The sequence below is a fragment of the Hetaerina americana genome, unplaced genomic scaffold (genome assembly GCF_022747635.1).
Source record: "Hetaerina americana unplaced genomic scaffold, ioHetAmer1.1.p SCAF_6, whole genome shotgun sequence".
NCBI lineage: Eukaryota > Metazoa > Arthropoda > Insecta > Odonata > Calopterygidae > Hetaerina > Hetaerina americana.
The window spans coordinates 38,609,480-38,624,410 of NW_027287205.1; positions in this window are offsets into that span (position 1 = coordinate 38,609,480).

The window sequence follows — 14,931 nt, forward strand, 5'->3', positions numbered from 1 at the left end:
CTCTTTAATCTGCCAGTTCTTAAACAGTATGGTTCCAAATTTATCAAACTATGCGCTATTCATTTTGAATAAATAGATGCTACAAACGAATAGAGTTAGGCTTGATGCCTTTGAATAATGAGGCTACCTAAAATACGCCCGAATAATAAACTTACTCTTTTCTACGAAAATGGAAATAAACGACAGAAATAAATACTATCCAGCAAATAGTGTATATTTCGAAGGCACTCAAATATATAAAATGAGCGTGCTGGAATCAAATTACATACAATAGTTCAATAATTTTAACCCTGGGATCTACAGTATTAGTTTTATTTCGACATATTTTTTTGAAAAGGCTTCCAATTTAAGCTTATCTTGTGACCTTAAAAACCAATTTTACGAGCCATACCAAACAACGCTCAACATTAAAGTTTCCACTAGCCATTTCTTCAAATATTTTCTTGTTCTTCATGCAACCAACTCCCGTCTCCTTGTTAAGATTTCCTTACCTAACGCAAGTGTTCTTTCATTGCTCTTATGTCTTTGGCCACCTTTTTCTAAAACACTTCCCAACTGCTTAACTGTTATATCGCTTCTAAATCGTTCTCCGACTTTATTGTTTGCCATAGCCTTCTTAATTCTTGTGAATCCAATTACCTTCGTTTTACTATGATTTATTCTAACATTTATTTTGAAATCCACGAAGAAATTTTGGTAACCCTTTAACTGATTGGTTAACTAATGCTTGATAAAAAAAATCTAATATGCTATAATGCAAACTCTCTTCAATATTTTATTGAGGATAACAAAAGTAATGGTCGCGACTATTTATTTATTGAACGCGTAAAATGTTAATATCAATTCAGTACACAAACAATCACCTATAAATACCGCATACAAACAATCACCGCGACAAAACAACAATTAAACCCATACATTCGAGAATGGCGGTTAAGCTACCAAATGTTTCTCGCCAAACCTAACAGGTTTGATATGAAGAATGGTGAGTTGAGTTCTTGGTCCAAAATTAAAACAACTTTTTGCAACATTTCTCATAATATATGAGAAAAGTTACCAGATAAAAAGGGCTATGGATTGTTCATATATCGCCAGGCGAGAGCGAGCCATAATACCTCGGCAGAATCAAAAGGACAGAATGTGGACGAATATTTTCTCCCACCCTCCCTGACCATAGACGAATGGGGGGGGGGCTATACTTCAGCATGAACTGGTATTGCAATTTGTTTTTTCAATTTCCAAATTGAATCTGATGATATATTTGCCAATTTAAATTAATTATATACATTATATATTACATACAATATAATTATTAACGAAAACAAAGAACGGGGTTCTAATTTGGTCGGCTAAACACACAACGTCGAAAGAAACTTGTTGCGACTCTTCAGAACGTAGATTATAAAAGTAGCTTGTCACCGGAATTATAGTAAATGAGATACTATCAGTGCCATTGATCGCCTAGTCGTAGCAGGACCAGAGAACTTATGGAGGACCACTTTCGAGTAAAAGATAAGATATACTACGCTGTGGTTGGAAAATGAATTGGTCACGAAAACTTTGTGTCACCACTTGTTGCTCATGATAATTTGCATTTTTGTATTTGTGGAACAAGATTTGTCCTAAAATAGAGGCTATCAATACGTGAATCTCAAACAAGTAGAAAAAAATCCTCTTAAAATTGGAAAAAAATACATCAGTATAAGAGGAGGAAAAACAAATCTTAAAGCTGTGAGATAAATTACCCCATAAAAATAATGACGCGGAATATTATATTGAATCCTTTATTACATATTAAATGTATCTGAAATAGCCGCTGAGCGATAAATTACAATAAGTAAAACTTATTATAATTGATCTTCTAACGGTTAAAGTAGGATTTGGATCGACACAGCCGACAGAAGTATACAACAGCACATTTACTTGTCCCTCCTAACAGAAAACATGACCTGACATCGGGCACCACAGTGAATCCTTCAATTCCGTATACTCCCTCCCTGAGTTTTGCGCAATATGGCCATCCACACCCACATATCAAAGGCCTCCCAACATACGCTTATGATCTTGCTACAATGACCATGCTTCCGCACCGTTCAAGACCACGCTGTATATAAAAATTTTTACGAGCCGTTTCTCAACATTCTCATTCAACTTCCCTGTCATCAAACCCCTCATTGTGGAGGCTTCCTTGTCAAACTCAGTTTTCCTCCTACTACCTTAAAAACTTTGATCCAAAACACTTCCAAGACAGGTAACTGTTCCACCTTCTCTAGTTAAGTAACTCTTATCTTAATATTTATCTCAAACTCCCTCTTTCTCAAAACAAAACCACATATGCTTAGTTCTGTTGTACAGTTCATACAAAAACGTGTATTCTAAACCCTCGGTCGAAAAGAAAATTCGATAAAAGTATATCCCAACGATATGAAACGGCAATAATTTTCCAAGCGGTTAAAAGGCATTCAAATTGAAGGATCTCAGGTTTTCCCGGCGTATGGTATTCAAGAAGCGTCGAAACGTTCTCCGAAACTTCGAAACGTCGGTGTACTGCAACCTGACCCGGTGGGAAACCCGAGAGAACTTCTTGAAAGGCATTCAAATTAATTGGTGCAAACTCTTTACAGAAGGCCATAGTGTAAATGGTGAGGTTGAAATGCAAGTATCTATAAAGAACATCGGAAGTAAGAAGCAAAAAATTTAGATATCGCACCCGGACTCGTAGTCACCAATAATGCTAAGGCTCTGGAAAGATGGGCACAGATTTTCGAAGAATGGTTCATGAATATGTATTCCTTCACCCTAGGAAAACATACGAACAAGTATATTAACTATTTCCTTCCAACATTCCTTGCATAATTTTTTCTCTATAACATGCTCCTGAGTGACATCACTTTATATTAGACTTTTACATATGCTGCTTCACTGATTTTTGTGAATATTTTAAATGTGTATTGAGAAATTCTAACATTTATACGAGTGTTCCAAATGTTATAGGCTAAGGTAATTAAACACTATAGTATTATTTATTTATTTAAGAATTACGTTGCAATTAGGCGATTTTCCTGGTGGCAACGGTCAAGTTTGGCCAATGATCACTCTCACAACGAAAAATACATACATACACGCACTAGAAAGAACAGACAGGAGACAAAATATTCTTACATACAATGACACTTCCACATCACATACAAACAAAATTTTTAATAACTACAATGAAGTTTTTCACCCAGTGGCTGCTTTATATTTAAACTTAAAACTTCTAAAATTTGATGGAAAGAGCTCAAACAAACCTTCAGGCAGCTGGTTCCAATCAATAATAGTTCTATTTCAAAAAGAGTATTTTTTCTTATTTGTTTTTTGCATCCTTATTTTTATTTTGTATCTTAAGTGCGCCCAAATGTATGCGAATGAATCTAGTTTTGGTATTGTCTAAACATCAAATCTATGACTTGGGATATCCTTGTATTTAAAAAATTACATTATAGCACCATATATGCACATAAGAAGGAAAAGTTGCAGATACAAATGAACGGTGCCTAGAATATCGCAGTGTGAACTAAATAAAATATACAAACTAAGTGAATAATAAAGGGTAAAGATATGTCTAAAAGTTTGGAAAAAAGAGGAGGAAAGCCTTGTGGATAACAGCGAAGCACAGTGGCTTCCAATACCGTATTTGATGGTCATATATAACCGAATAACTACAGACGAAGACTAAATTACCTTAGAGTACCAAATTACCTAAGCAGAAGCAACGACCTACCAGAAGCTATGACTAGTTCAAGTTACTGTAAACTAGGTCTTAAAAATTATTCAATAACTAGATTAAAATAACTAAGTAAAATAACAAGGTATCAAAATTATAAAATACGGTATAACTATAAGATACGGTATATTGCGTAAATTTGAGCGTGATTATATGGAATGTGAATACATGTGATAGCTTGTTAAGTTATCACATCATTCGAATACAAAAATAAAGCAGATACATCCAACTATACCAGCATAGTGACTTACTCTTATTGTTATTAGTGTTCTACCGGTTAAAGTAGGTTTGGGATGGAAACAACCTATGCAACGATAGGATGAATAATTTACATGCCTCATATATGAGCACAACCTGAGATACGACACCACAATAGGCCCGCTTCAATTCCAAATACTTCATTCGTCCCATCCAACATTCCTATCCAATTCCTACCCTTTCCTCTATTAGCGAACATTCTCCCCTCTTTCACAGGCTTCAACATCTTACTGTCAGGCGTAAATACAGGAAGACTGCTAGTTCCACTCGAATTATTTTTGCTAGTTCCACTCAAATAAAAATCCGAGTGGAACTAGCAAAAGCTAACTGAGCTGATCCAGAGCTAAGTGAAGCTCTGCATCAAGCTTTCCTGTGTCCCTTTTATAACTCCCAACAATCCCCTTTCCTCTTTCACCAAGCATAGGTGTTCTTTGCGCGTTTCCCTTTTTGCCCACTTCACCTTTTCCATCCTCCTCCACAACCACATTTCAAAAGCCTTCAATCTACGCCTATCATCTTGCTTCAACGACCATGTTTACGACGAATTACAAAGACATACAAATGACTCATAGGCAAGAGAGTGCAGGACACTACGTCACGCTACGTCACTAGGTGAAAGTATATAGTGTCCGCATTAATAGAACAAACAACTCTGTAAATTTATACATTGTATTTTCAAACCAATTGGTCAGGGTTTCGACAAATTGTGTCAAACACTTGATAGTTACACACAAATTACCGAAATCACAGCCGGTTAAGGTAGGAAAAAGTGCGAAAAATAACAAATTTTTTTGTTTTATTACTATCGATACAAGAGAGTATACGGTGACCGCGTCATTACGAAATTCAATTCCTATTGTAATATTCATTTCTTTAGTAAAGACAGTCTGGAGAGAGTAATTGAAAAAAACCTTTTGTAATATGTTGCATATTATTTTATTACTGCATGTATGTATATATAAATATATTATATATATATATATATTATATATATATATATATATATATATATATATATATATATAAACTTGGACAGCAACAACAAATTTAAGGACACATAAAAAAGATCACTCACACGTTATTTCTTGATCATTTCGACGGAATTCAGCTCCGTATAATAGATATAAATCATGACTTCTATTTCTTCCGATGAAGACGGAGCTGAATTCCGTCAAAATGATCAAGAAATAACGTGTGAGTGATCTTTTTATATGTTCTTATATTGTTTGTTGCTGTCCAAGTTTATTATCCAACATTTCCGTGTTACTTCGACAATATCATCTATACATATATATATATAGTATATATATATACACATAGATTTTTTTATATATATGCACACATTTTCATGTTTATCTGTATATATATATATATATATGTATATATGTATATATGTATATATATATATGTATATATATATATATATATGTATATATATATATATATATATATATATTATTATGAGACTTACGCGCTGCCTACTGCGCTACCGAGATCCGACGGACGGCGTACTCACTCAAAGTGCCCTCCACAAAGCACCTCAAGTAGGGATCGAGATACCTCTGAAAAATATTCAACATCCCGGCGGTGTTGAATATTTTTCAGAGGTATCTCGATCCCTACTTGAGGTGCTTTGTGGAGGGCACTTTGAGTGAGTACGCCGTCCGTCGGATGGGACGTTAAGCCGCGGACCCCTTGGCGCCTTTCGTAAAGAGTAGGCTAATGCCGACGCGGGGTTTCTCTCCACCCTTCATCCTTTCCTGTCCTTCCCCTATGGCGCAAATGACCTTAGCTGTCGGTCGCCTCCCCTCAAAACTACTACTACTATATATATATATATAACGATTGTAAGGAAAAACTCACACGAGCGGCACAATAATGGGCTGACACAATATAACACAAATAGAATAGAATAGAAACATTTAAAAGGACACTCACACATATATACACATATATATATATATACATATATATATATATTATATATATACACATATATATACATATATGTAAACATATATTTATATACATGTATATTTATGTATATATATACATATATATTTGTATGCATATATGTATACATATTTATATATTTTTTGTATATATATATGTATATATTTATATATATGATGAATCTAATGTGCTGTTTTTAACTAAACAAATAAAGAAAAACAGGAAATTAAAAATTGTTTTTGAGAAAATATCCTGCCGATTTAAGCAATGGAATAAAAAGGAGTTAGACGATGGAAGGAAAATAAATATAAATTATACTCCAGTAAAATAGATAAGTATAAGGAAGTAAAAGTCAAAAAGGCTCGTAAATCAAAGAATTACCTGAGCGTGTCTGATGGAGGGTTGAGTCATCACCAAAGCTAGAACTGATGATGTATGACGAGTTTAATAATTTAAGAAAACATTCTCATTTTACAAATCATGTCAAGCTGGATGTTTTCCGGTTTCTTTCCGATTCCCATGCCAGACATTTACCACAAATAATCGATGAAAATTCATCAGTTTGAAGTTCCGTCCATGTTCACCGATTCCCATGAAACAAGCACCCAAACTCGCCCCCCCTACGTTATTTCTCTGTAAGAATTGAGCCGGATATCGACGAATATTCCCGTTTTCCGGGAAGTCAAATTATATTACGGAATAGCAGCAGCAACTTAAAATGCACAGTCAAAACGATCGTAGCCCATTCCGAGACCCCTACACTGGAGCCCCGTAGCCACAACGAAGGGTATTAATCAATAACCAGAAAGCGAGTGCATTATGAATGAGGGAAAGAATGCGGAGGTCATTCGTATCATGAATTAGGGACTGGGGTTAAGCCTTGGGCGGGGGTGGGGGATGGAAGGGGAAGCGGGGGCGAAGGTAGGGAGGGAGGGTTGGGAAGACCATAGACACGCAAATCATCACTAAAGAGACCCAAGCTGGATGTGTAAGGGATTGGGTCTGTGAATGTCGATTTTAAAATAAAACGCCCATCTGCGAGGCAAACAGAAATTTGGAAGGAAAATAACGGGGTGGAATATCAATGAAATCCAACCGATGCTTTCACTCGGGATCTTATCAGGGGTTTTTAAGACGTCCTTAGGGGTAAAAGACGGGTTCAGGGGTCGTGAAATCTTAAAAAGTAGAACTAAGGAGAAGAAGGCAGGGATTTCTGGGCATCTAAAATTTACACACTAATGCCTACAGCGCAACAGTAATTACTTACAACGATTTTTGATTGCCTCTTCCTCGATGGAACCTGGAAGGAAACTTTTAAATGTTTCATCAGGAAGACCACGTGTGATCATGAATTGTAAATTAGGAGAGACCTAACGATTACCTCATGAAAATATGGACACTTCAAAGTAATTAGCCCGTAGGATCCAACGCTTTCACTGAATCGAATTCCGTAGAAAGAATACAGTGACATTTTTATAAAATATCGAAAATTTCATGATCTACGTCAATATTAGACGTCTTTTTAAATATTCTGCCCGATCAACCAGTTAAAATTGACAATTTAGGGAGGGGGGATTAGGGTGGGACTGAAAACGTCGGATGTGTTTTATCTGACAATCCCCTTATGTTGGAAAGGCACGAAGTTAACACGTGTGTTTTAAGAGTCACTCGTATATAAGCATGCAAGTATATTATTTGGAAATGTGAAAAATGTAACCTTAATTTGCTTTACTCCAAAGGCTCTGCACGGCAAATATAATCAGTTTTCAGTTATATACCCGTAGATAACCTTGCTGAAGCAAACACAAATAGCTTACTTTACATTGCTAATTTAAAATCACAATTTATTCTACTAGAATAAAAATTCCTTGACTCCAGGCTTGTTTTGCTTGCTGTGGACAACACAAGTCTGAGACCACCTGGAGCATACTTCCCTATATAAGTGAGACATGGACAACAACGGAAGCGAACAAGAGGCGATGAAAAACATTGCAAATGTGATTCTATTAACGAGTTATGATAATAAGATGAATGGTTGGAATGGCAAGTGAAATGGCTCTAATAAGAGTCGGAGAAGAAAGAAGTCTAATGAAAATCACGAACAGAAAATCCATAGCCAACTTAGATACGCTTTAGGCACAATAACTTGATGAAAACAAACCTCGAGGGGAAATTTAAGAGGAGGAAATACAGTGAAAACCCCGGATTAGTTATTTAGAAAGAAAAACATCAAAGAAAACATGTGCAGGTATTATGAGATTTGCCGATAGCAAATTTGAGCAAGAATTAAGAGCTACGTTAAATTATTCTTAGGATTGATCCCCAGTAACTATGCATTTCAGAAAAAGGCCTCCAATAAAGACAAGGCTCTTACATTAATTGGAAGGGCGTCTCTTTAGCAGTGATGTTGAAAATGTATTATTACCGCCATCGTGCTACGTTCGGAGAGATCATGTCAATACAATTAGAGAGATAAAGTGCAGAACAGATAGTTTTAAGATGTTATTGTTTCCACGAACGATAAGGGATCAGAATGACACTGTCCGAACGCGGTAGGGTCATGCTCGGGTAAAATTATTCTGGTGTATTGCCACACACCCTGGCGGTGGCTTGCAGCCTGTATATTAATAAAATTTTAAAAAATAATTGCTAATGTTGTAACTATTTTATCTCGAACAATTCTTCTTTAACTTTAAGCCATTCATATGGCATATTATAGAAGTTAAATATTCATACACCTTAAAAGTATTTCACCTTATACACCTAAATAAATATCAAATTATAAAATTACCCTATATGCAATGGTGGATGGCGTAACTTACTGGAACTCCTTCATGATGCGTGGGAAAGGTAACACACTGCTATTCTAAAATATAACTTTATTGCGACCGGTTTCGATACAGCCAGATGATAATAGGCCGTATCAAAACCGCTCGCAATTAAGTTACACTTTGTCGAATAGCAGAGCGTTACCTTTTCTACGCATTAAAATTAGTATTAGCCAAATATATTCATTACTCAATTCATTTATATTTCACTGGTGTAAGTAGCTGTGTTTCCATATATGTGGTTGCATTACATAGCTACCGCTATGGTGTGTGGCAGGGGTTGATTTACACACCAGACTATTTTTTGCCTAGAATACTTTCCTCCCTTGCGCGGTCGGACATTATTCAGATCCCTTCCCGTTCCTTAAAAAATGACATCATAAATCTATCTGTTCTTCACTTAATCTCTCAAATTGTATTTACATGATCATGATCATGTGAAATATGTGGATCCGAACATTAGAAATGAATGAATCAATAGAAAAACCAAGCAATCCATAAGCCCGCATGTCCTGCATTTCAGTGTGTATTAAGTGCATTCAAATGAAAAATATTGTGTAATGCTTAGCCCAGAGAAATATACACGTTTAAAGAGACGACAGGGATTACATTAAACTAAAATCATACAAAAGAATAGGCATTAAAAATATACTCACGCAAAATTACCATAAATAAATAACACTTGTATTTACCGCCAATGAAAAACGTTTTGAGTAAGGATTTGAAAGATGAAAAGACGTTAATAATAGAGTGGAAAAGATTTTTCAAGTCCCTATTGCATAGGAAATCATTCAAAGTTTAAAAAGAATTCCTATCTCGCAAAATAATTCGCTCAACAATTTTAGCCGGATTAGAATTCGTGGAATGCAGATAACTACCACTGAAAATACCATCCACTGATTTATAACTCCGCGAATTATCATAAAACGGAGCTGATGAAATACATTCTGGTAACTCGCGAGCCTTAGTCTAACAAGTAAGTGATGTAAACAAACATGACAAGAAAGAGGTCACCAGAAATCAAGTTGCGCCCAAGAACAGGAACCCGGTGAAATAAACAAACATTAGGTGACTACTGAGAATTGCGGACAGTCGGCCCTAAGGTGGTTGGGCCACGCGAGGTAGGACGGGGGAGTTTTCAGAAGGGGAGATAGGGGTGGAGGGCGCGAATTCGATAAATAAATCCATTCGTGGCGTTGTTTTGAGTTTCAAATTGTCCGCTTTTACTCCTCGGATACTTCATTAAGTTCTTGACGCACGTTACCAAATATGTTTGCCATTACCACCCCATGAAGACCGAAAAAAATGCACTTATGCTTAAACTCACTCTATTTAAGGCGATTGGGAGAAGGCAAATTGGTTAATTCAAAAGTGTTTGAAAACAGTTGGGGGGCGACAAAATGTTTGGTTTAAACCATTTAGCTATGACAATTTTTGCAACTTTCTTGTAAAATATACTGTAAATATATCTTCTTCGCAAAAGTTGAGGAGGTTGCTACGAATTCACACAAAATAATTTTCCTTGAAAGGATTACTTCCTCCACTATCAGTGTAAGATTATCACTGGCATTCCGTTCAGGCAATGAAATCGTTCATTCCTTTCCACTGGAATCTGTGATGATATCCTAATTTGAGCACGCACAGATGGACCAGAATTTAGTCCCACCTTGCTTTAAACTAATGTATCTTTGAAATGAGAAGAATATGATGGTCGTCAAAACAAACTTCAAACAGTATGGGCGCAAAAGAGGGCGCGTGGAAGACTGATGCAGGTAAGCGATTGAAAGGCGGATGTACATCACTGTATACGGAAATTTTTTCCAAAATTAACTAAAAACAACACCTTCTTCCAGAAAACCACTCAGGAAAAAGTATTCAGCAACCAAGAAACCAAAGTAAATCCATAATAAATTTGTAAGGAGATTGCGTAGGAGGTCTTCCTACGCGCAAACTGCTGGACGGATCACAAATCAATGAGGTATCGCCTCATAGCAGCGTCTGTGAAAAGTAAAATACCGCTTTGCTTGTGGTCCTACCTCGACGTTTCTCAGCACAACAGTGATTCTTGTCTGAGCCTGCACACAATTGATGAACTATTTCTTGCGTCGGTGAGAATGAAGGTGTTAGAGAAGCAGCAGCGTGCGTGCATTGAATTTTGTTTTAAACTCGAGAAAAATGTAACTGAAACGTATGAAATGATTCAAGAGGCATTCAACAAGGAATCTATGAGTGAGGCTTAGTGTTTTCGTTGGTAGAACCGTTTTCAGTCTGGACAAACCGATAGACCGATGAAGAACTGAAAAGTGGACGACCATCGACATCAACAAACGACACCCACTCCAACAGTATGAATTATTTAGTGCAGGCAAACCGTAGGTTAACTGTCTGGGAGATTGCTAATGAAGTTGACGTTATTGTTGGAACGTGATTCACCATTTTGACATAAATTTTGGGTTTGCAGCGCGTCGCGTCCAATTCTGTGTCGCGAGTGTCAACGCATGAATAGAGGCAAAAACGTCTAAACATCTTCCAGGAAGTGCTCGATCATTCAAACGATGACCGAGACTTCTTAAAAACAATCGTCACAGGCGATGATACCTAAGTTTATGGTTATGATATAGAAACCAAAACCCAGTCTTCACAGTGGAGGGGGCCATCTTCCCCACGACCCCAAAAAGCTCGGATGTCGTGATCGAACGTGAAGGTTATGATGATCTTTTTCTTTGATTGGGAAGAGATTATTCATTATGAATATGTCCCGAAAGGATAAGCAGTGAATAATCAGCACTATATAGAGGTTATGAGAAGGTTAAGACACGCCATGTTGCGGAAGATACCACAAATTTGGAAAAACAAGTCTCAGAAACAAGCTACCCTACTCTCCAGATCTTGTTCCTGGGGACTGTTTCTTATTTCCTAATTTGAAATACACCTTGAAAAGACGGCGATTTGAAACTATTAAAGATATGTTACAAAATTGTGCCGCAGACATAATGGCTATCCCGAAAGAAGCGTTCCAGGCAGCATTCGAAAGCTGGAAAAAAACGTTGGTAGTGTTGTAATAGCAGCCAAGGGCTGTATTTTGAAGGCGATAAGCATAATTAAAGGGTAACTAATAAAATAAAGTATTTATTCAAACAGTCGTATCTTTTCCTTAACGTAACATATATTATTTCTTAAGTGTCCCTGCTTCAAACCAACTGCCGCATCACGGAGCATGCGTACAAAGACAAATGGATCTTGTTTTCAACCACGCGGTTCATGTAAATAAGAATGCAAAAATGATCGTGGCAAGGGTAAACATATAAAATGGATTTATTGCCAAGACCTCAATTTTGCCCACCTGAACATGTCCAGCCCGACTATTGGAGAAGAGCCCGAACGAGTGGTGTTTGTTTGAAGGTGACAACAATCATAACCGGTAAATGTACGAGATACGCGATAATGGTATACGAACTGATCATTCTCACTTATGGCGGAGCTACATTTACAAATATCTAGTTAAATGCCGTAAAGTAAAATAATGTTGTTTCGCGAAATGTCGTTGTGAAAATATTTTACTGAATCTCATGAAGAGACAATAATTGTCACGAATCGGTAAAAAAAGGGGAACAAAATTAGATAGGAAAATTACTTCAAAAGAAAGCACTGGCGAAGTGAAAAGAATAGCCTCTCCAACACTCAAAAGTTTTCGATGGTCTAGTCATACTGAGCCACTTTTATTCTCAAGAAACCTCTTTTACTCTCTTTTCCCTGAATGACTTTTATCACATTTCGCAACTACCTTTCCAAACTCGAGATTTAGGGTTTTGTACTAGGGTATCTCGTATTATGGGTTTGTCACGAAACGGAATCTCACTTCCAACAGCCCCTTCGCTTCCCCAATACTCCCAAAAGTTCCAGAGTTTATTAAGACTTGTTGAATACCAACGCACGTCGATCCGTTCGCATTACCTTTACGAAAGCGTTTCATAATTACTTTTCCCCTGCAAATCGTTTAACAGGTGGTGCAGACAAAAAAGGATACGAAACGAGCATGAGATTTAATGGATTAAAGAAACTATTGCTTTCCCCTATTGCTCGCGAAAAACTCTATTAATGCATTGAATCCGACTCATAACTGCTTTAACTTAACACTAATTGTCCGAGCGCTAAATAAAAGTGTGTTAATTTGAAATTGGAACATATTCTCTCCATTTACTCATAACTTTCGATTGCAATTCTCCTATTTCTTCTGTTCCCCGAAAATTCCCCGCAAATACAAAAATATTGAAGTGAACAGTTTTTCTAGGCATTAAGGGGGGCTTGAAAATATTCAATATTGCGTGAAGTTGATTTAACGTAAAGTATGATCTCACTTTCCTTAAATTGTATGATATTTACAATTAAAAAAATTAAAATGTGTAACTTCATTTGTGCATACATTAAAATGAAGAATTGTATAAGAAAAAAGTATTGTATTTTGGTGGTGAACATGCTGGAAAAATTGCATTTGAGTCCTAATTAATAAGTACATGTAGTCACGCGATTATTGACAGATGGACGACGGGAAGTTTCGTGCGTCGAAATATAAATGAGGGGAAAAAATGCATACGGAGTTTGCAATGTAACATATTTTATGGTAAAACTCTGCAGGTTGTACTATCATATCTTATATATACTATACCTTTTTCAACACAATTACGATACCGTGTACAAAGAGATATCAATGTCCTGCCACTTTTCATTTAGAGAAATGAATGGTAAGCAATTTGTAGCAGGCGCTCTGAAATATTGGAGCTTACGCGGTGAAAATCCTATATTGTCAACGTCCCCTAATGTTTACATTCATACTAGAGGAGAATGCAAACCCCCAGAATTAGAAATAAACTCAAAACCCAACGGCATTCAAATATTCCAAATAGGAAACTATGAATCAAACTTGTGCAATATGAATCCAACTACAGCATACTTTTTTCTCAAAACTTGACATGAAACATAAACAATAGGTAATTAGTCAAAATAACTATTTAGTGTACTTTATCTCGTGTTCAAAACATACTCATGAGTGGTGTGCAGATGACGAGAAATATTGTAAGATGGCAAAAGTAACATGTAATCCCCGGCTATGTCTCATAACAGCTCCAAGAACGCATGGTTATCCTAACCAAACTTGCTCTGACACCAAAATAAACACAACGAAATATATATCATGCAGCTATCTACTACTAACAATTTTTGTACACAGCACAAATGACTGTAATTTCTTTTTCAACGTAATCTTAATGAAAAATGTCAGTTTACTCAATAAATAGCCTGGTCATACAATTTAAAATAATAATAAATGCACTTTACCTAACGCTGCTCCAAATGAAGAAAGTTCACCGAGATGAGGAAAGCTTGTAGCTCCCAAAATCACCAACAGTTGACATGATGAACACACACAAAGAGTTTCCTTTCATTTTTCAGGAAGATGATTTATTGTTATTGCAATCTTAAACGCACGTTCCTCCTCCTTGAAAGGACTGGTAACACTACTTCTGCCTACCTCGACGACAAACACAAAAATCATTTGAACTCCTCGCGCAGTCGAAAGCAAATCATTATCTATGCAGGACACCTGGCGGACAAATTCACCACTACATGGGATTTTAAGAATAGCGCCAAAATACTTAATGTCGTTCAATAAATCAGGCATTGGCACAGAAATCGAATATGCAGAAATATATAATAAAAGAAGCTGCATTGAGGTGACTTTAACTGAAGATGAAAGACAATCATTTTATCTTGATGATTCTTTCCTTGATATCAATTGTATGTCCATTAAGGAAAATCTGTAGTCGTTAGTGTATATCCGTAGAGCATATTTTACTTTGTGTTTAATGCTAACAGTGATTCAATCTTTAGCATATGTATTTTTATCGAGGCTCATTAAATTATCTAAACATAATATTTATTTGAAGGCTGAAAAAGCCTACTGGGATGCTGGTGAAATGTTTCTTCAAAAACTTAGCCCTCAATATAAAACTGAACTTTGGGTGATAACTGTGGTTGGTTGGTAATATCTTATAGGTTCTTCTGCTGCTAATTGGATTCAAAATTCAAAATATTTTTATAAAAAGGACAGCAAACATCTTAGACCCTCAT